General features: G+C 48.3%; 1 protein-coding gene across 1 annotated transcript in view; it reads right to left on the bottom strand.

The window, feature by feature from the left end:
- LOC138268246 (E3 ubiquitin-protein ligase TRIM39-like) overlaps positions 1–22,894 on the bottom strand; it is a 588,432-nt gene that overhangs the window by 116,129 nt on the left and 449,409 nt on the right. The gene's annotated exons all lie outside the window — the stretch shown is intronic.

Raw genomic sequence — 22,894 nt, 5'->3', positions numbered from 1 at the left:
GACCTGGACTCAGATTAGCGTGAGTATAGGTTATTGCCTATGTAAGGGCAAAAGGAGGGTCTGTGGTACTGAAAATTCTGGACCTGTGTTATAAACATCATCGTATCACAACGATTTTGGTATCAGCAGACCGAGAATGATTAGAATATTATGTGTAGGAAAGTACCATCTTGCCTGGCATGTTACCCCCATTTTTCACTGTATATATGTTGTTTTAGTTGTATGTGTCACTGGGACCCTGTTCACCAGGGCCCCAGTGCTCATAAGTGTGCCTGAATGTGTTACCTGTGTAGTGACTAACTGTCTCACTGAGGCTCTGCTAACCAGAACCTCAGTGGTTATGCTCTCTCATTTCTTTCCAAATTGTCACTAACAGGCTAGTGACCAATTTTACCAATTTACATTGGCTTACTGGAACACCCTTAAAATTCCCTAGTATCTGGTACTGAGGTACCCAGGGTATTGGGGTTCCAGGAGATCCCTATGGGCTGCAGCATTTCTTTTGCCACCCATAGGGAGACAAATCTTACACAGGCCTGCCACTGCAGCCTGAGTGAAATAACGTCCACGTTATTTCACCGCCATTTTACACTGCACTTAAGTACCTTATAAGTCACCTATATGTCTAACCTTTACCTGGTAAAGGTTAGGTGCAAAGTTACTTAGTGTGAGGGCACCCTGGCACTAGCCAAGGTGCCCCCACATTGTTCAGGGCCAATTCCCCGGACTTTGTGAGTCCGGGGACACCATTACACGCGGTCACTACCTATATGTAGCTTCACAATGGTAACTCCGAATATGGCCATGTAACATGTCTATGATCATGGAATTGCCCCCTCTATGCCATCCTGGCATAGTTGGCACAATCCCATGATCCCAGTGGTCTGTAGCACACACCCTGGTACTGCCAAACTGCCTTTCCTAGGGCTTCACTGCAGCTGCTGCTGCTGCCAACCCCTCAGACAGGCATCTGCCCTCCTGGGGTCCAGCCAGGCCTGGCCCAGGATGGCAGAACAAAGAACTTCCTCTGAGAGAGGGTGTTACACCCTCTCCCTTTGGAAAAAGGTGTCAGGGCTGGGGAGGAGTAGCCTCCCCCAGCCTCTGGAAATGCTTTGATGGGCACAGATGGTGCCCATCTCTGCATAAGCCAGTCTACACCGGTTCAGGGATCCCCCAGCCCTGCTCTGGCGCGAAACTGGACAAAGGAAAGGGGAGTGACCACTCCCTTGACCTGCACCTCCCCTGGGAGGTGCCCAGAGCTCCTCCAGTGTGCTCCAGACCTCTGCCATCTTGGAAACAGAGGTGCTGCTGGCACACTGGACTGCTCTGAGTGGCCAGGGCCAGCAGGTGACGTCAGAGACTCCTTCTAATAGGCTCTTACCTGTGTTGCTAGCCTATCCTCCTTCCTATGTAGCCAAACCCCCTTTTCTGGCTATTTAGGGTCTCTGCTTTGGGGAATTCTTTAGATAACGAATGCAAGAGCTCATCAGAGTTCCTCTGCATCTCTCTCTTCGCCTTCTGCCAAGGAATTGACCGCTGACTGCTCTGGACGCCTGCAAAACCGCAACAAAGTAGCAAGGACGACTACTGCAACCTTGTATCGCTGATCCTGTGGCCTTCTCGACTGTTTTCCTGGTGGTGCATGCTGTGGGGGTAGTCTGCCTCCTCTCTGCACTAGAAGCTCCAAAGAAATCTCCAGTGGGTCTACGGAATCGTCCCCCTGCAACCGCAGGCACCAAAAGATTGCATCACTGGTCCTCTGGGTCCCCTCTCAGCATGACGAGCGTGGTCCCTGGAACTCAGCAACTCTCTCCAAGTGACTCCCACAGTCCAGTGACTCTTCAGTCCAAGTTTGGTTGAGGTAAGTCCTTGCCTCCCCACGCTAGACTGCATTGCTGGGTACCGCGTGATTTGCAGCTGCTCCTGCTCCTGTGCACTCTTCCAGGATTTCCTTTGTGCACAGCCAAGCCTGGGTCCCTGACACTCTAACCTGCAGTGCACGACCTCCTGAGTTGTCCTCCGGCGTCGTGGAACCTTCTTTTGTGACTTCGGGTGAGCTCCGGTTCACTCTTCTTCATATTGCCTGTTCCGGCACTTCTGCGGGTGCTGCTTGCTTCTGAGTGGGCTCCTTGTCTTGCTGGGCACCCCCTCTGTCTCCTCACGCAATTGGCGACATCCTGGTCCCTCCTGGGCCACAGCAGCATCCAAAAACCCTAACCGGGACCCTTGCAGCTAGCAAGGCTTGTTTGCGGTCTTTCTGCGTGGGAACACCTCTGCAAGCTTCTTCACGACGTGGGACATCCATCCTCCAAAGGGGAAGTTCCTAGTCCTCTTCGTTCTTACAGAATCCACAGCTTCTACCATCCGGTGGCAGCTTCTTTGCACCCTCAGCTGGCATTTCCTGGGCATCTGCCCACTCCCGACTTGAGTGTGACTCTTGGACTTGGTCCCCTTGTTCCACAGGTACTCTCGTCTGGAAATCCATCGTTGTTGCATTGCTGGTGTTGGTCTTCCTTGCAGTATTCCCCTATCACGACTTCTGTGCTCTCTGGGGAACTTTGGTGCACTTTACACCTACTTTTCAGGGTCTTGGGGTGGGCTATTTTTCTAACCCTCACTGTTTTCTTACAGTCCCAGCGACCCTCTACAAGCTCACGTAGGTTTGGGGTCCATTCGTGGTTCGCATTCCACTTTTGGAGTATATGGTTTGTGTTGCCCCTATACCTATGTGCTCTCATTGCAATCTTTTGTGACTGTACATTGCTTGCATTGCTTTCTATTGCTATTACTGCATATTTTTGGTATTGTGTACATATATCTTGTGTATATTTGCTATCCTCATACTGAGGGTACTCACTGAGATACTTTTGGCATATTGTCATAAAAATAAAGTACCTTTATTTTTAGTATATCTGTGTATTGTGTTTTCTTATGATATTGTGCATATGACACCAGTGGTATAGTAGGAGCTTTACACGTCTCCTAGTTCAGCCTAAGCTGCTCTGCTAAGCTACCCTTTTCTATCAGCCTAAGCTGCTAGACACCTCCTCTACACTAATAAGGGATAACTGGACCTGGTGCAGAGTGTAAGTACCCCTTGGTACCACTACAAACCAGGCCAGCCTCCTACACATAGTAGGGATGTTTTTGTTCCTGAAGGCCAGGTTGTTAGAGTGCAAGGTGTTAGAGGCAGGTCTCCCTCTGTTGATTCCAATATTTCTTCTGTATCCAAGCATTCCCAACCCACCCACCTTCAAGACAAATTGTTAGAAAGGGAACTCAATAAGTTGAGAGTGGAAGAGACCAGACTGAAGCTTAAACAGCAACAGTTGGCTCTAGACAGGGAATCCCTAGATCTGGAGAAGGAGAGAGAGAGGTTGGGGTTTGGACCCCATGGTATCAGCAGCAGGATTCCTGATAGTAATCCTGTGAGAGAGCATGATTCCAGGAATCTGCACAAGATAGTTCCCCCTTACAAGGAGGGGGGTGACATTAACAAGTGGTTTGCTGCACTTGAGAGGGCCTGCATGGTACAGGGGGTCCTTCAAAGGCAGTGGGCTGCTATCCTATGGTTATCTTTCAGTGGAAAGGGTAGGGATAGGCTCCTTACTGTTAGAGAAAGTGATGCCAATAATTTTGCAGTTTTGAAGGATGCACTCGTGGATGGATTTGGCTTAACTACTGAACAATACAGGATTAAGTTCAGAGAAACCAGAAAAGAGTCCTCACAAGACTGGGTAGACTTTGTTGACTATTCAGTGAAGGCCTTGGAGGGGTGGTTACATGGCAGTAAAGTTTCTGACTATGAAAGCCTGTACAATCTAATCCTGAGAGAGCATATTCTGAATAACTGTGTGTCTGATTTGTTACACCAATATCTAGTGGACTCAGATCTGACCTCTCCCTAAGAATTGGGAAAAAAGGCAGACAAATGGGTCAGAACAAGAGTTAACAGAAAAGCTCATACAGGGGGTGACAAGGATGGCAAGAAGAAAGATGGTGAGAAATTTCAGGATAAGCATGGGGATAAGGGTAAAACCAAAGATCCTTCTTCACATCCTAAACACTCTTCAGGGGGTGGGGATAAATCAAATTATTCCTCTTCTTCACAACATACACCCATTAAAAAGCCTTGGTGCTTTGTGTGTAAAAATAAAGGCCATTGGCAAGGGGATAAGTACTGTCCAGGTAAACCCCCTGAGCCAACCACCACTAATACATCAAACTCTCAGTGCTAATAGTGGCGGGACTGCTGGCAACAGTCAAACTAAGGGTGTAGTTGGCTTCCCTTATGGGTCCATCACAGAAACTGGGGTAGTCAGTCCCAAGACAGTTTCTGTCACACCTAGTGGCATTGGCCTTGCCACACTGGCTGCTTGTCCCCTTACAATGGATAAGTACAGGCAGACAGTTTCAATAAATGTTGTTGAGGCCCAGGCCTACAGGGACACAGGTGCCAGTATTGCTTTGGTGACTGAAAACCTAGTGCCTCCTGAACAACACATCATTGGACAACAGTACAAGATTATTGATGTCCATAACTCCACTAAGTTTCTTCCCTTAGCTATAGTTCAGCTTAGTTGGGGTGGAGTTACTGGCCCTAAGCAGGTGGTGGTATCACCTAGCTTACCTGTAGACTGTCTCTTAGGAAATGACCTAGAGACCTCAGGTTGGGCTGAGGTAGGGTTTTATACCCATGCAGCCATGCTGGGTATCCCTGAGGAATTGTTCCCTCTCATTTCTACTGAAATTAAAAAGCAAAGGAGAGTAAAAGGCCTGAAAACTCAGGATCCCTCTCCAACAACAGGTAAAAAGGGTATCAAAGTATCCCCTAACCACCCTGCCATTCAGGATACCATTCCTGTGGTGGGAGAAACCTCTCATGGGGTGGCACCTCTACCAAGGGAATCATCAGCTGGCATAGCTGTACTCCCTGAGGTAGAAGTACCTCTCTGTGGGATAACTAATATTGGTGAGAAAAAGAGCACCATTTTAGTTAACATGGAGCATCCCTCCAACCCTCCCAGAGAAACTTTAGTGCAGAAACCCTGCACTGCCTCACAACACTTAGAACAGAAGCCCTGCCCTAGTGTGGAGCTCATAGGACAGCATCCCTGCCCTGCTCCAACTCAAGAGAAACAGCATCCCTGTTCTCTCTTACCGCCATATGGACAAAGTTTTTGCCAAGCTATGGCTTTACTGAGTCAGCATTCCTGTCTGGCATTCTCATCACTAGAAATAGGTCCAATGGACAATTCCCACTGTTCTAAACTAAAACTTACTGATAGAAACTCTGAAAATATATCTTCACATTGTTGGTTAGCTAAAAAACTTCAAACAGGGTGGTTTACATCCCCACAGGGAAGTAACCATATAGTGGATGATAAAGGGAGTAACCAGTCTATTGCAGAGCTACTCTCCACTTATCACCACTTAGACAATAAAGTCTCAACTGGCCAAGGTTAGCCTTATTGTCCTTCGTTTGGGGGGGTTTATGCAACAAAGTAGCCTCTTTCTAGCCTTGTTACCCCCACTTTTGGCCTGCTTGTGAGTATATGTCAGGGTGTTTTCACTGTCTCACTGGGATCCTGCTAGCCAGAGCCCAGTGCTCATAGTGAAAACCCTATGTTTTCAGTATGTTTGTTATGTGTCACAGGGACCCTGCTAGCCAGGATCCCAGTGCTCATAAGTTTGTGGCCTATATATATGTGTTCCCTTTGTGATGCCTGTCTCACTGAGGCTCTGCTAACAAGAACCTCAGTGGTTATGCTCTCTCTGCTTTACAAATTGTCACTAACAGGCTAGTGACCAATTTCACCAATTCACATTGGCATACTGGAACACCCTTATAATTCCCTAGTATATGGTACTGAGGTACCCAGGGTATTGGGGTTCCAGGAGATCCCTATGGGCTGCAGCATTTCTTTTATCACCCATAGGGAGATCTGACTATTCTTACACAGGCCTGCCAGTGCAGCCTGAGTGAAATAACGTCCACGTTATTTCACAGCCATTTACCACTGCACATAAGTAACTTATAAGTCACCTATATGTCTAACCTTCAATTGGTGAAGGTTGGGTGCAAAGTTACTTTGTGTGTGGGCACCCTGGCACTAGCCAAGGTGCCCCCACATCGTTCAGGGCAAATTCCCCGGACTTTGTGAGTGCGGGGACACCATTTCACGCGTGCACTTTACATAGGTCACTACCTATGTATAGCGTCACAATGGTAACTCCGAACATGGCCATGTAACATGTCTAAGATCATGGAATTGTCACCCTAATGCCATTCTGGCATTGGGGAGACAATTCCATGATCCCCCGGGTCTCTAGCACAGAACCCGGGTACTGCCAAACTGCCTTTCCCGGGGTTTCACTGCAGCTGCTGCTGCTGCCAACCCCTCAGACAGGTTTCTGCCCTCCTAGGGTCCAGCCAGGCCTGGCCCAGGAAGGCAGGTCAAAGGACTTCCTCAGAGAGAGGGTGTTACACCCTCTCCCTTTGGAAAAGGAGGTGTCAGGGCTGGGGATGAGTAGCCTCCCCCAGCCTCTGGAAATGCTTTGATGGGCACAGATGCTGCCCACCTCTGCATAAGCCAGTCTACACCAGTTTAGGGATCCCCCAGCCCTGCTCTGGAGCGAAACTGGACAAAGGAAAGGGGAGTGACCACTCCCCTGACCTGCACCTCCCAGGGGAGGTGCCCAGAGCTCCTCCAGTGTGCCCCACACCTCTGCCATCTTGGAAACAGAGGTGTTGCTGGCACACTGGACTGCTCTGAGTGGCCAGTGCCAGCAGGTGACGTCAGAGACTCCTTCTGATAGGCTCTTACTTGTCTTGCTAGCCTATCCTCCTTCCTAGGTAGCCAAACCTCCTTTTCTGGCTATTTAGGGTCTCTGCTTTGGGGAATTCTTCAGATACCGAATGCAAGAGCTCATCAGAGTTCCTCTGCATCTCCCTCTTCACCTTCTGCCAAAGGATCGACCGCTGACTGCTCAGGACGCCTGCAAAACCGCAACAAAGTAGCAAAGACGACTACTGCAACCTTGTATCGCTTCATCCTGCTGGCTTTCTCGCCTGTTTCCTGGTGGTGCATGCTCTTGGGTAGCCTGCCTCCTTCTTGCACCAGGAGCTCTAAAGAAATCTCCTGTGGGTCGACGGAATCTTCCCCCTGCAACCGCAGGCAACAAAAGACTGCATCACCGGTCCTCTGGGTCCCCTCTCAGCACGACGAGTGTGGCCCCTGGAACTCAGCAACTCTGTCCAAGTGACTCCCACAGTCCAGTGACTCTTCTGTCCAAGTTTGGTGGAGGTAAGTCCTTGCCTCCCCACGCTCGACTGCATTGCTGGGTCCTGCCTGATTTGCAGCTGCTCCGGCTCCTGTGCAATCTTCCAGGATTTCCTTTGTGCACAGCCAAGCCTGGGTCCCTGACACTCTAACCTGCAGTGCACAACCTTCTGAGTCGTCCTCCGGCGTCGTGGGACTCCCTTTTCTGACTTCGGGTGGACTCCGGTTCACTCGTCTTCTAAGTGCCTGATCCGGTACTTCTGCGGGTGCTGCCTGCTTCTGTGAGGGCTCCCTGACTTGCTGGGTACCCCCTCTGTCTCCTCATCCAAGTGGCGACATCTTGGTCCCTGCTGTGCCACAGCAGCATCCAAAAACCCTAACTGCGACCCTTGCAGCTAGCAAGGCTTGTTTGCGATCTTTCTGCGTGGGAACACCTCTGCAAGCTTCCTCACGACGTGGGACATCCATCCTCCAAAGGGGAAGTTCCTAGTCCTCTTCGTTCTTGCAGAACACAAAGCTTCTTCCATCCGGTGGCAGCTTCTTTGCACCCTCAGCTGGAATTTCCTGGGCATCTGCCCACTCTCAACACTGTCGCGACTCTTGGACTTGGTCCCCTTGTCTTACAGGTACTCAGGTCCGGAAATCCACTACAAGCCAGGCCTGGCTTGTAGTGGGTACCAAGGGGTACTTACACTCTGTATCAGGTCCAGTTATCCCTTATTAGTGTAGAAGAGGTGTTTCTAGCAGCTTAGGCTGATGGAAGGTAGCTATAGCAGAGCAGCTTAGGCTGAACTAGGAGACATGCAAAGCCCCTACTATACCATTGGTGTCATATGCACAATATCATAAGAAAACACAATACACAGATATACTAAAAATAAAGGTACTTTATTGTTATGGCAATATGCCAAAAGTATCTCAGTGAGTACCGTCAGTATGAGGATGCCAAGTATACACAAGATTTATGTACACAATAGTAAAAATATGCAGTAATAGCAAAAGGAAGTAATGCAAGCAATGTAAAGTTACAGTGAATTGCAATAGAAGCACATAGGTATAGGGGCAACACAAACCATATACTCCAAAAGTGGAATGCGAACCACGAATGGACCCCAAACCTATGTGAGCTTGTAGAGGGTCACTGGGACTGTAAGAAAACAGTGAGGGTTAGAAAAATAGCCCACCCCAAGACCCTGAAAAGTAGGTGTAAAGTGCACCTATAACCCCCAGAGAGTACAGAGGTTGTGATAGGGGGTTTCTACAAGGAAGACCAACGCCAGCAAAGCAACAACAGTGGATTTCTGGACCTGAGTACCTGTGAAACAAGGGGACCAAGTCCAAGAGTCGCGACAAAGTCGCGAGTGGGCAGATGCCCAGGAAATGCCAGCTGAGGGTGCAAAGAAGCTGCCACCGGATGGTAGAAGCTGTGGTTTCTGCAAGAACGAAGTGGGCTTGAAATTTCCCCTTTGGAGGATGGATGTCCCACATCGTGAAGAAGCTTGTAGAGGTGTTCCCACGCAGAAAGACCGCAACAAAGCCTTGCTAGCTGCAAGGGTCGCGGTTAGGGTTTTTGGATGCTGCTGTGGCCCAGGAGGGAGCAGGATGTCACCACTTGGATGAGGAGACAGAGGGGGCGCCCAGGACGTCAGGGAGCCCTCACAGAAGCAGGCAGCACCTGCAGAAGTGCCTGAACAGGCACTTAGAAGAAAAGTGAACCGGAGTCCACCTGAAGTCACAAAAGGGAGTCCCAAGACGCCGGAGGACAACTCAGAAGGTTGTGCACTGCAGGTTAGAGTGTCGGGGACCCAGGCTTGGCTGTGCATGAAGGAAATCCTGGAAGAGTGCACAGGAGCCGGAGCAGCTGCAAATCATGCAGTACACAGCAATGCAGTCTAGCGTGGTGAGGCAAGGACTTACCTCCACCAAACTTGGACTGTAGAGTCACTGGACTGTGGGAGTCACTTGGACAGAGTTGCTAAGTTCCAGGGACCACGCTCATCGTGCTGAGAGGGGACCCAGAGGACCGGTGATGCAGTCTTTTGTTGCCTGCGGTTGCAGGGGGAAGATTCCGTCGACCCACGGGAGATTTCTTTAGAGCTCCTGCTGCAAGAAGGAGGCAAGCTACCCCCAGAGCATGCACCACCAGGAAACAGGCGAGAAAGCCAGCAGGATGAAGCGATACAAGGTTGCAGTAGTCGTCTTTGCTACTTTGTTGCAGTTTTGCAGGCGTCCTGAGCAGTCAGCGGTCGATCCTTTGGCAGAAGGTGAAGAGAGAGATGCAGAGGAACTCTGGTGAGCTCTTGCATTCGGTATCTGAAGAATTCCCCAAAGCAGAGACCCTAAATATCCAGAAAAGGAGGTTTGGCTACCTAGGAAGGAGGATAGGCTAGCAACACAGGTAAGAGCCTATCAGAAGGAGTCTCTGACGTCACCCGATGGCACTGGCCACTCAGAGCAGTCCAGTGTGCCAGCAACACCTCTGTTTCCAAGATGGCAGAGGTGTGGAGCACACTGGAGGAGCTCTGGGCACCTCCCCTGGGAGGTGCAGATCAGGGGAGTGGTCACTCCCCTTTCCTTTGTCCAGTTTCACGCCAGAGCAGGGGTGGGGGATCCCTGAACAGGTGTAGACTGGCTTATGCAGAGATGGGCACCATCTGAGCCCATCAAAGCATTTCCAGAGGCTGGGGGAGGCTACTCCTCCCCAGCCCTGACACCTTTTTCCAAAGGGAGAGGGTGTAACACCCTCTCTCTGAGGAAGTCCTTTGTTCTGCCTTCCTGGGCCAGGCCTGGCTGGACCCCAGGAGGGCAGAAAACTGTCTGAGGGGTTGGCAGCAGCAGCAGCTGCAGTGAAAGTCCGGGAAAGGCAATTTGGCAGTACCCGGGTCTGTGCTAGAGACTCGGGGGATCATGGAATTGTCTCCCCAATGCCAGAATGGCATTGGGGTGACAACTCCATGATCTTAGACATGTTACATGGCCATGTTCGGAGTTACCATTGTGACGCTATACATAGGTAGTGACCTATGTATAGTGCACGCGTGAAATTGTGTCCCTGCACTCACAAAGTGCGGGGAATTTGCCCTGAACGATGTGGGGGCACCTTGGCTAGTGCCAGGGTGCCCACACACTAAGTAACGTAGCACCCAACCTTCACCAGGTGAAGGTTAGACATATAGGTGAGTTAAAGGTTACTTATGTGCAGTGTAAAATGGCTTTGAAATAATGTGGGCATTTTTTCACTCAGGCTGCAGTGGCAGGCCTGTGTAAGAATTGTCAGAGCTCCCGATGGGTGGCAAAAGAAATGCTGCCGCCCATAGGGATCTCCTGGAACCCCAATACCCTGGGTACCTCAGTACCATATACTAGGAATTATAAGGGTGTTCCAGTATGCCAATGTGAATTGGTGAAATTGGTCACTAGCCTGTTAGTGACAATTTGTAAAGCAGAGAGAGCATAACCACTGAGGTTCTGGTTAGCAGAGCCTCAGTGAGACAGTTAGGCATCACACAGGGAACACATATATATAGGCCACAAACTTATGAGCACTGGGATCCTGGCTAGCAGGGTCCCAGTGACACATACCAAACATACTGAAAACATAGGATTTTCACTATGAGCACTGGGCCCTGGCTAGCAGGATACCTGTGAGACAGTGAAAACACCCTGTCACTCATGTCTAAGATCATGGAATTGTCACCCTAATGCCATTCTGGCATTGGGGAGACAATTCCATGATCCCCCGGGTCTCTAGCACAGAACCCGGGTACTGCCAAACTGCCTTTCCCGGGGTTTCACTGCAGCTGCTGCTGCTGCCAACCCCTCAGACAGGTTTCTGCCCTCCTGAGGTCCATCCAGGCCTGGCCCAGGAAGGCAGAACAAAGGACTTCCTCAGAGAGAGGGTGTTACACCCTCTCCCTTTGGAAATAGGTGTCAGGGCTGGGGAGGAGTAGCCTCCCCCAGCCTCTGGAAATGCTTTGATGGGCACAGATGCTGCCCATCTCTGCATAAGCAAGTCTACATCGGTTTACGGATCCCCCAGCCCTGCTCTGGCGCGAAACTGGACAAAGGAAAGGGGAGTGACCACTCCCCTGACCTGCATCTCCCAGGGGAGGTGCCCAGAGCTCCTCCAGTGTGCCCCAGACCTCTGCCATCTTGGAAACAGAGGTGTTGCTGGCACACTGGACTGCTCTGAGTGGCCAGTGCCAGCAGGTGCCGTCAGAGACTCCTTCTGATAGGCTCTTACCTTTCTTACTAGCCTATCCTCCTTCCTAGGTAGCCAAACCTCCTTTTCTGGCTATTTAGGGTCTCTGCTTTGGGGAATTCTTCAGATACTGAATGTAAGAGCTCATCAGAGTTCCCCTGCATCTCCCTCTTCACCTTCTGCCAAAGGATCGACCGATGACTGCTCAGGAAGCCTGCAAAACCGCAACAAAGTAGCAAAGAAGACTACTGCAATCTTGTATCGCTTCATCCTACCGGCTTTCTCGCCTGTTTCCTGGTGGTGCATGCTCTGGGGGTAGCCTGCCTCCTTCTTGCACCAGGAGCTCTGAAGAAATCTCCCGTGGGTCGACGGAATCTTCCCCCTGCAACCGCAGGCAACAAAAGACTGCATCACCGGTCCTCTGGGTCCCCACTCAGCACGACGAGCGTGGTCCCTGGAACTCAGCAACTCTGTCCAAGTGACTCCCACAGTCCAGTGACTCTTCAGTCCAAGTTTGGTGGAGGTAAATCCTTGCTTCCCCACGCTAGACTGCATTGCTGGGTACCGCGTGATTTGCAGCTTCTCCGGCTCCTGTGCGTTCTTCCAGGATTTCCTTCGTGCACAGCCAAGCCCGGATCCCCGACACTCTAACCTGCAGTGCACAACCTTCTGAGTTGTCCTCCGGCGTCGTGGGACTCCCTTTTCTGACTTCGGGTGGACTCCAGTTCATTCCTCTTCTAAGTGCCTCATCCAGTACTTCTGCGGGTGCTGCCTGCTTCTGTGAGGGCTCCCTAACTTGCTGGGCGCCCCCTCTGTCTCCTCATCCAAGTGGCGACATCCTGGTCCCTCCTGGGCCACAGCAGCATCCAAAAACCCTAACCGCGACCCTTGCAGCTAGCAAGGCTTGTTTGCGGTCTTTCTGCGTTGGAACACCTCTGCAAGCTTCTTCGCGACGTGGGACATCCATCCTCCAAAGGGGAAGTTCCTAGTCCTCTTCGTTCTTGCAGAACACAAAGCTTCTTCCATCTGGTGGCAGCTTCTTTGCACCCTCAGCTGGCATTTCCTGGGCATCTGCCCACTCTCGACACTGTCGCGACTCTTGGACTTGGTCCCCTTGTCTTACAGGTACTCAGGTCCGGAAATCCACTGTTGTTGCATTGCTGGTGTTGGTCTTCCTTGCAGAATCCCCCTATCACGACTTCTGTGCTCTCTGGGGGTTGTAGGTGCACTTTACACCTACCTTACAAGGTCTTGGGGTGGGCTATTTTTCTAACCCTCACTGTTTTCTTAATGTCCCAGCGACCCTCTACAACCTCACAAAGGTTTGGGGTCCATTCGTGGTTCGCATTCCACTTTTGGAGTATATGGTTTGTGTTGCCCCTATACCTATGTGCTCCTATTGCAATCTATTGTACTTTTACACTGCTTGCATTACTTCCTTTTGCTATTACTGCATATTTTTGGTATTGTGTACATATATCTTGTGTATATTTGGCATCCTCATACTGAGGGTACTCACTGAGATACTTTTGGCATATTGTCATAGAAATAAAGTACCTTTATTTTTAATATATCTGGGTATTTTGTTTTCTTATGAGATTGTGCATATGACACCAGTGGTATTGTAGGAGCTTTTCATGTCTCCTGGTTGACTGGACCTGGGACAGAGTGTAAGTACCCCTTGGTACCCACTACAAGCCAGGCCAGCCTCCTACACCATGGTAACACTGGCACCTGTGTCCCTGTAGGCCTGAACCTCAACACCATTTATTAGGGGAAGTTGCTTGTACTTATCCATATTAAGGGGACAAGTAACCAAGGTGACCAAATCATTGGCACCTTCAGAGACTAACACAGCCTCTGTGGTCTCCCTAACAAGACCAAACCAAACTACATTACCAATAGTGAGCCCAGCTACTTCCTTGGATTGGCTATTTGTAGGTTTACTCCCACCACCACTGCTATTACTAGGGGCACTAGAATTTGCAGTAGGGGTTGTGGTAGTGGGAGGTTTGGTGTTTTTCTTTGGACAACTGGCATCAGTTGTCCAATGGCCATTGACTTCACACAAATAACACCAAGGCTTTTTAGGTTGATTATTGGAAGAGGATTTGGACCCACCACCCCCACCAGAGGATTTTTGTAGGCCTGATGAAGACTCAGTTTTACTTTTCTCCCCACCCTTGTCAGAAGACTTACCATCCTTCTTCTTGCCATCCTTGTCACCCCCTGTATGAACTTTTCTGTTCACTCTTATTCTGACCCATTTGTCTGCCTTCTTTCCCAATTCTTGGGGAGAGGTCAGATCTGAGTCCATCAGATATTGATGTAACAAGTCAGACACACAGTTATTCAGAATATCCTCTCAGAATAAGATTATACATGCTTTTATAGTCAGATACTCTACTGCCATGTAACCACCCCTCCAAGGCCTTTACTGAACAGTCTACAAAGTCTGTTCAGTCTTGTGAGGGCTCTTTTCTGGTGTCTCTGAACTTAATCCTGTATTGTTCAGTGGTTAAGCCAAATCCATCCAAGAGTACATCCTTCAAAACTGAAAAACTGTTAGCATCACTTCCTCTAACAGTAGGGAGCCTATTGCTACCCTTTCCAGTGAAAGATAGCCACATAATAGCAGCCCACTGCCTTTGAGGGACCCCCTGTGCCATACAGGCCCTCTCAAGTGCAGCAAACCACTTGTTGATGTCATCCCCCTCCTTGTAAGGGGGGACTATCTTGTGCAGATTCCTGGAATCATGATCTCTAACAGGATTACTATCAGGAATACTGCTGTTGCTGCCACCATGGGGTCCTAACCCCAACCTCTGTCTTTCCTTCTCAATGTCTAGGGATTCCCAATCTAAGGCCAGCTGTTGCTGTTTAAGATTCAGTCTGGTCTCTTCAACCCTCAACTTTTTGAGTTCCCTTTCTAACAAGTTATCTTCAGGGTGGGTGGGTTGGGAATGCTTTGACACAGATGACAAATTGGAAACTTCAGAGGGGGACCTGTCCCTAACTGTCTGGACCCTGGTAACTTGGCTTCTAGGAATAAAGGATGCCCTACTGTGATGGGAACCTCCATTACTACCAACATTACTGGGTGTCCTGCTAGGGGGCAGACCCTGTTCAGAACCCTCCCCAGCTTCCTCAGGGGGTTCCTCTGAATCAGACTGGGAAGCTTCTACTCACCATAAGCATGTTATAGAGAAACTCTTTTGTAGGGTTCTTTCCTATAACTAAAGCTCTATCTAGGTAGAAACTCCTTAAGCTCTTGTAATTAAAAATGTCATAAGTAGCATTGACAGTTCTGGGAGCAGAATCTACCACAGACATGACAGCAAAAGGTTTAGAGATAGTGAGAAGAGAGAAAAAGTTTCAGAACTTTTTAAAGCACAAAGAAAAAAAACTTTTTCTAACTTTTAGAAATCTTTTAGAAGTTTTAGGAAACTTTTTAGAACTTTGTAAAATGTTTTTAGAGAAGAAAGCAAACTTTTTGGTTATGTGTACATACACTGAACTGTTTGGTATATGATTCTCTTATGAAAAGTACAAAATGACAAAGTGGTAAGTAGTTACAAGTACTTATCCCACCGCTGCACAACCAATGTAGGCGGCTGGCCTTGCTTGTAGTGGGTACCAGAGGTACTTACACCTTGTGCCAGGTCCAGTTATTCCTTATTAGTAGATTAGTAGTGTTCTAGCAGCTTAGGCTGATAGAGGTAGCTATAGCAAAGCAGCGTAGGCTGCACTAGGAGACATGCAAAGCTCCTACTATACCACTTATATCATATAGCACTATATCATGAGAAACAGAATATTCAGGGTTACTAAAAATAAAGGTACTTTATTTTAGCGAGAATGTGTCAGAAATATCTCAGAGGATATACTCCCTTAGGTGGTAGGTAAAATACACAAAATATGCACACAAACCAGAATCAGGTAAGTAAACAGTTAGAAAAGTAGTGCAAACACTGTAGAATACAATAGTATGCAATAGACCTAGGGGCAACACAAACCATATACTCTAAAAATGGTCTGTAAACCATGAATGGACACCAGGCCTAGTGTGGTGTGTAGAGGGTCGCTGGGAGCGTAAGAAAACACTAAGGGTGTCCAAGATACGCCACCCCAAGACCATGGAAAGTAGGAGTAAGACCCGGGGGATCATGGAATTGTCCCCCCAATACCAGAATGGTATTGGGGTGACAATTCCATGATCTTAGACATGTTACATGGCCATGTTTGGAGTTACCATTGTGATGCTATACACAGGTGTATAGTGCACGCGTGTAATGGTGTCCCCTGTAGGAGGCTGGCCTGGCTTGTAGTGGGTACCAGAGGTACTTACACCTTGTGCCAGGTCCAGTTATCCCTTATTAGTGTAGAAGAGGTGTTTCTAGCAGCTTAGGCTTATAGAAGGTAGCTATGGCAAAGCAGCTTAGGCTGAACTAGGAGACATCCAAAGCTCCTACTATACCACTTATATCATATGCACAATATCATAAGAAAACACAATACACAGAGTTACTAAAAATAAAGGTACTTTATTTTAGCGAGAATGTGTCAGAAATATCTCAGAGGATATACTCCCTTAGGTGGTAGGTAAAATACACAAAATATGCACACAAACCAGAATCAGGTAAGTAAACAGTTAGAAAAGTAGTGCAAACACTGTAGAATACAATAGTATGCAATAGACCTAGGGGCAACACAAACCATATACTCTAAAAATGGTCTGTAAACCATGAATGGACACCAGGCCTAGTGTGGTGTGTAGAGGGTCGCTGGGAGCGTAAGAAAACACTAAGGGTGTCCAAGATACGCCACCCCAAGACCCTGGAAAGTAGGAGTAAGACCCGGGGGATCATGGAATTGTCCCCCCAATACCAGAATGGTATTGGGGTGACAATTCCATGATCTTAGACATGTTACATGGCCATGTTTGGAGTTACCATTGTGATGCTATACACAGGTGTATAGTGCACGCGTGTAATGGTGTCCCCTGTAGGAGGCGGGCCTGGCTTGTAGTGGGTACCAGAGGTACTTACACCTTGTGCCAGGTCCAGTTATCCCTTATTAGTGTAGAAGAGGTGTTTCTAGCAGCTTAGGCTTATAGAAGGTAGCTATGGCAAAGCAGCTTAGGCTGAACTAGGAGACATCCAAAGCTCCTACTATACCACTTATATCATATGCACAATATCATAAGAAAACACAATACACAGAGTTACTAAAAATAAAGGTACTTTATTTTTATGACAATATGCCAAAAGTATCTCAGTGAGTACCCTCAGTAAGAAGGTAAGTAATATACACAAGTTATATGTTCACAAACACAAATCAGGTAAGTAAGAGCAAGAAAAGTAATGCAAACAGTGTAGAATTACAATAGGTTGCAATAGGAACACATAGGTATAGGGGCAACACAAACCATATACACCAAAAATGGAATGCGAACCACGAATGGACCCCAAACCTATGTGAGCTTGTAGAGGGTCGCTGGGACTGTAAGAAAACAGTTAGGGTTAGAAAAATACCCCACCCCAAGACCCTGAAAAGTAGGAGTAGAGTACACCTACTACTGCCAGAGAGCACAGAAGTCGTGATAGGGGGATTCTGCAGGAAGAACAAACACCAGCCGTGCACTGACAACGGATTTCCGGACCTGAGTACCTGTAAGACAAGGGGACTGTGAGAAAGTAGCCTCTTTCTAGCCTTGTTACCCCCACTTTTGGCCTGTTTGTGAGTGTATGTCAGGGTGTTATTACCGTCTTACTGGGATCCTGCTAGCCAGGGCCCAGTGCTCATAGTGAAAACCCTATGTTTTCAGTATGTTTGTTATGTGTCACTGGGACCCTGCTAGTCAGGACCCCAGTGCTCATAAGTTTGTGGCCTATATGTATGTGTTCCCTATGTGGTGCCTAACTGTCTCACTGAGGCTCTGCTAACCAGAACCTCAGTGGTTATGCTCTCTCATTTCTTTCAAATTGTCACTAACAGGCTAGTGACCAATTTTACCAATTTACATTGGCTTACTGGAACACCCTTATAATTCCCTAGTATATGGTACTGAGGTACCCAGGGTATTGGGGTTCCAGGAGATCCCTATGGGCTGCAGCATTTCTTTTGCCACCCATAGGGAGCTCTGACAATTCTTACACAGGCCTGCCACTGCAGCCTGAGTGAAATAACGTCCACGTTATTTCACAGCCATTTTACACTGCACTTAAGTAACTTATAAGTCACCTATATGTCTAACCTTTACCTGGTAAAGGTTAGGTGCAAAGTTACTTAGTGTGAGGGCACCCTGGCACTAGCCAAGGTGCCCCCACATTGTTCAGGGCCAATTCCCCGGACTTTGTGAGTGCGGGGACACCATTACACGCGTGCACTACATATAGGTCACTACCTATATGTAGATTCACAATGGTAACTCCGAATATGGCCATGTAACATGTCTATGAACATGGAATTGCCCCCTCTATGCCATCCTGGCATAGTTGGCACAATCCCATGATCCCAGTGGTCTGTAGCACAGACCCTGGTACTGCCAAACTGCCTTTCCTGGGGTTTCACTGCAGCTGCTGCTGCTGCCAACCCCCCAGACAGGTTTCTGCCCTCCTGGGGTCAAGCCAGGCTTGTCCCAGGATGGCAGAACAAAGGACTTCCTCTGAGAGAGGGTGTTACACCCTCTCCCTTTGGAAAATGGTGTGAAGGCAGGGGAGGAGTAGCCTCCCCCAGCCTCTGGAAATGCTTTCATGGGCACATTTGGTGCCCATTTCTCCATAAGCCAGTCTACACCGGTTCAGGGACCCCTTAGCCCTGCTCTGGCGCGAAACTGGACAAAGGAAAGGGGAGTGACCACTGCACCTCCTCCAGTGTGCTCCAGATCTCTGCCATCTTGGAAACAGAGGTGCTGCTGGCACACTGGACTGCTCTGAGTGGCCAGTGCCACCAGGTGACGTCAGAGACTCCTTCTGATAGGCTCCTTCAGGTGTTGCTAGCCTATCCTCTCTCCTAGGTAGCCAAACCCTCTTTTCTGGCTATTTAGGGTCTCTGTCTCTGGGGAAACTTTAGATAACGAATGCAAGAGCTCATCCGAGTTCCTCTGCATCTCTCTCTTCACCTTCTGCCAAGGAATCGACTGCTGACCGCGCTGGAAGCCTGCAAAACTGCAACATAGTAGCAAAGACGACTACTGCAACTCTGTAACGCTGATCCTGCCGCCTTCTCGTCTGTTTTCCTGGTGGTGCATGCTGTGGGGGTAGTCTGCCTTCTCTCTGCACTAGAAGCTCCGAAGAAATCTCCAGTGGGTCGACGGAATCTTCCCCCTGCAACCGCAGGCACCAAAAAGCTGCATTACCGGTCCATTGGGTCTCCTCTCAGCACGACGAGCGAGGTCCCTCAAATCCAGCAACTGTGTCCAAGTGACCCCCACAGTCCAGTGACTCTTCAGTCCAGTTTGGTGGAGGTAAGTCCTTGCCTCCCCACGCCAGACTGCATTGCTGGGAACCGTGACTTTTGCAGCTACTCCGGCCCCTGTGCACTTCCGGCGGAAATCCTTTGTGCACAGCCAAGCCTGGGTCTACGGCACTCTAACCTGCATTGCACGACTTTCTAAGTTGGTCTCCGGCGACGTGGGACTCCTTTGTGCAACTTCGGGTGAGCACCGTTTCACGCATCCTCGTAGTGCCTGTTTCTGGCACTTCTCCGGGTGCTACCTGCTGCTGAGAGGGCTCCTTGTCTTGCTTGACGTCCCCTCTGTCTCCTGACGCAATTTGCGACATCCTGGTCCCTCCTGGGCCACAGCAGCATCCAAAAACGCTTACCGCACGATTTGCAGCTAGCAAGGCTTGTTGGCAGTCTTTCGGCGGGAAAACACTTCTGCACGACTGTCCACGGCGTGAGGGATCCGTCCTCCAAAGGGGAAGTCTCTAGCCCTCGTCGTTCCTGCAGAAACCTTAGCTTCTCCTGTCCAGTAGAAGCTTCTTTGCACCCACAGCTGGCATTTCCTGGGCATCTGCCCATCTCCGACTTGCTTGTGAATTTTGGACTTGGTCCCCTTGTTCCACAGGTACCCTCGACTGGAAATCCATTGTTGTTGCATTGCTGGTTTGTGTCTTTCCTGCAGTATTCCCCTATCACGACTTCTATGTCCTTTGGGGAACTTTAGTGCACTTTGCACTCACTTTTCAGGGTCTTGGGGTGGGCTATTTTTCTAACCCTCACTATTTTCTAATAGTCCCAGCGACCCTCTACAAGGTCACATAGGTTTGGGGTCCATTCGTGGTTCGCATTCCACTTTTGGAGTATATGGTTTGTGTTGCCCCTATCCCTATGTGTCCCCATTGCATCCTATTGTAACTATACATTGTTTGCACTGTTTTCTAAGACTATACTGCATATTTGTGGTATTGTGTACATATATCTTGTGTATATTTCCTATCCTCTCACCGAGGGTACACTCTGAGATACTTTCGCATATTGTCATAAAAATAAAGTACCTTTATTTTTAGTATAACTGTGTATTGTGTTTTCTTATGATATTGTGCAAGTGACACTAGTGGTACTGTAGGAGCTTCACTCGTCTCCTAGTTCAGCCTAAGCTGCTCTGCTAAGCTACCATTATCTATCAGCCTATGCTGCTAGACACCCTATACACTAATAAGGGATAACCGGGCCTGGTGCAAGGTGCAAGTACCCCTTGGTACTCACTACAAGCCAGTCCAGCCTCCTACATTGGTTGTGCAGCGGTGGGATAAGTGCTTTGGGACTACTTACCACTCTTGTCATTGTACTTTTCATAAGAGAAAAATATACAAAACAAGTTCAGTGTGTGTACACATAACTAAAAAGTTTTGCATTTCCTCTTTTCACTCTTTTCTAAAGTGCTGAAAAGTACTTCTAAACTTTTAAAAAGTTCTAAAAAGTTTTAAACGTTTTTTTTCTCTGTCTTTCTAAAAGCTCTGACAAACTTTGTTCTGTTTTTCTATCACTTTAACTCTCTCTAAAAATGTCTGGCACAGGCCAAAATGTTGATCTGTCCAAAATTGCATATGATCACCTTAGCTGGAAAGAAGCAAGGAGTCTCTGCATAGAGAGAGGTTTGAGTGTAGGGAAGAATCCTTCCTTGGAATTGTTACTTAACATGCTTAGAGAACAAGATAAGGCTAAAGGTGCCCCATCTGTTGAAAAAGTAGCTAATGGTTCCCAATCTGATCCAGGGACTCCCCCAGGAAAAGATTCAGGAAAGAAACTTCTTAGCCTGCCCATTACTAGACAGTCTAGCATAGTTGGTACTGAGGTGGAGTCACATCATACAGATGATGTGCTCTCACATTACACTGTCAGCCAAGCTGTTAGGGTGCCCTCTGTAAGGGACAGGTCTCCTTCTGTTCATTCCCATCATACTTCTGTGTCTAGGAATGTCCCTCCCACCAACCCTGATGACAGATTGTTAGAAAGGGAACTCAATAAGTTGAAGGTGGAACAAACCAGACTGAAGCTTAAAAAGCAACAGCTGGATTTGGATAGACAGTCTTTAGAACTAGAGAAGGAAAGACAGAAGTTGGGTTTTGAAACCCATGGTGGCAGCAGCAGTATTCCCCATAGTCATCCTGCAAAAGAGCATGATTCCAGGAATCTGCATAAGATAGTTCCCCCTTATAAGGAGGGGGATGACATTAACAAGTGGTTTGCTGCACTTGAGAGGGCCTGTGTTGTACAGGATGTCCCTCAAAGGCAGTGGGCTGCTATCCTATGGCTATCATTTAGTGGAAAAGGTAGGGAAAGGCTCCTTACTATGAAAGAAAGTGATGCCAATAATTTTACAGTTCTTAAGAATGCACTCCTGGATGGTTATGGCTTAACCACTGAACAATACAGGATAAAGTTCAGAGAAACCAAAAAGGAGTCTTCACAAGACTGGGTTGATTTCATTGACCATTCAGTGAAGGCCTTGGAGGGGTGGTTACATGGCAGTAAAGTTACTGATTATGACAGCCTGTATAACTTGATCCTGAGAGAGCATATTCTTAATAATTGTGTGTCTGATTTGTTGCACCAGTACTTGGTGGACTCTGATCTGACCTCTCCCCAAGAATTGGGAAAGAAGGCAGACAAATGGGTCAGAACAAGGGTGAACAGAAAAGTTCATACAGGTGGTGACAAAGAGAACAATAAGAAGAAAGATGGTGAAAAATCTCAAGATAAGCATGGGGATAAGGGTAAAACCAAAGATCCCACTTCAAATCTTAAACACTCTTCAGGGGGGGGGGGGGATAAAACAAATTCTTCCTCTTCTTCTCAACCTACACAATTTAAAAAGCCTTGGTGCTTTGTGTGTAAAAATAGAGGCCATAGGCCAGGGGATAAGTCCTGTCCAGGTAAACCCCCTGAGCCTACCACCACTAATACATCAAGCTCTAGTGCCCCTAGCAGTAGTGGTACTAGTGGTGGGACTGCTGGGAACAGTCAAGTTAAGGGTGTAGTTGGGTTCACTTATGGGTCCATAGTAGAAACTGGGGTAGTCAGTCCCAAGACAGTTTCTGTTACACCTAGTGGCATTGGCCTTGCCACACTGGCTGCTTGTCCCCTTACAATGGATAAGTACAGGCAGACAGTTTCTATAAATGGTGTTGAGGCCTTGGCCTACAGTGACACAGGTGGCAGTATCACTTTGGTGACTGAAAACCTAGTGCACCCTGATCAACACATCATTGGACAACAGTATAAGATTATTGATGTCCATAACTCCACTAAGTTTCTTCCCTTAGCTATAATTCAGTTTAGTTGGGGTGGAGTTACTGGCCCTAAGCAGGTGGTGGTATCACCTAGCTTACCTGTAGACTGTCTCTTAGGTAATGACCTAGAGGCCTCAGGTTGGGCTGATGTAGAGTTTTATGCCCATGCAGCCATGCTGGGCATCCCTGAGGAATTGTTCCCTCTCATTTCTACTGAAATGAAAAAGCAAAGGAGAGAAGGCCTGAAAACTCAGGATCCCCCTCCATCAACAGGTAAAAAGGGGATCACAGTATCCCCTAACCACCCTACCATTCAGGATACCATTCCTGTGGTAGGAGAAACCTCTCCTGGGGTGGCACCTGTTCCAAGGGAATCATCAGCTGGCAAAGCTGGACTCCCTGAGGTAGAAGTACCTCTCTGTGGGATAACTAACATTGGTGAGAAAAAGAGCACCATTTTAGTTAACATGGAGCATCCCTCCAACCCTCCCAGAGAAACTTTAGTGTAGAAACCCTGCACTGCCTCACAACACTTAGGACAGCATCCCTGCCCTAGTGTGGAGCTCATAGGACAGCATCCCTGCCCTGCTCCAACTCAAGAGAAACAGCATCCTTTTTCTCTCTTCCAGCCATATGGACAAAGTTTTTGCCCAGCTATGGCTTTTCTGAGA

Source organism: Pleurodeles waltl, chromosome 12, assembly GCF_031143425.1.
Source record: "Pleurodeles waltl isolate 20211129_DDA chromosome 12, aPleWal1.hap1.20221129, whole genome shotgun sequence".
In the NCBI taxonomy this organism is placed as follows: domain Eukaryota; kingdom Metazoa; phylum Chordata; class Amphibia; order Caudata; family Salamandridae; genus Pleurodeles; species Pleurodeles waltl.
This window is presented reverse-complemented; position numbering and strand designations above follow the sequence as displayed.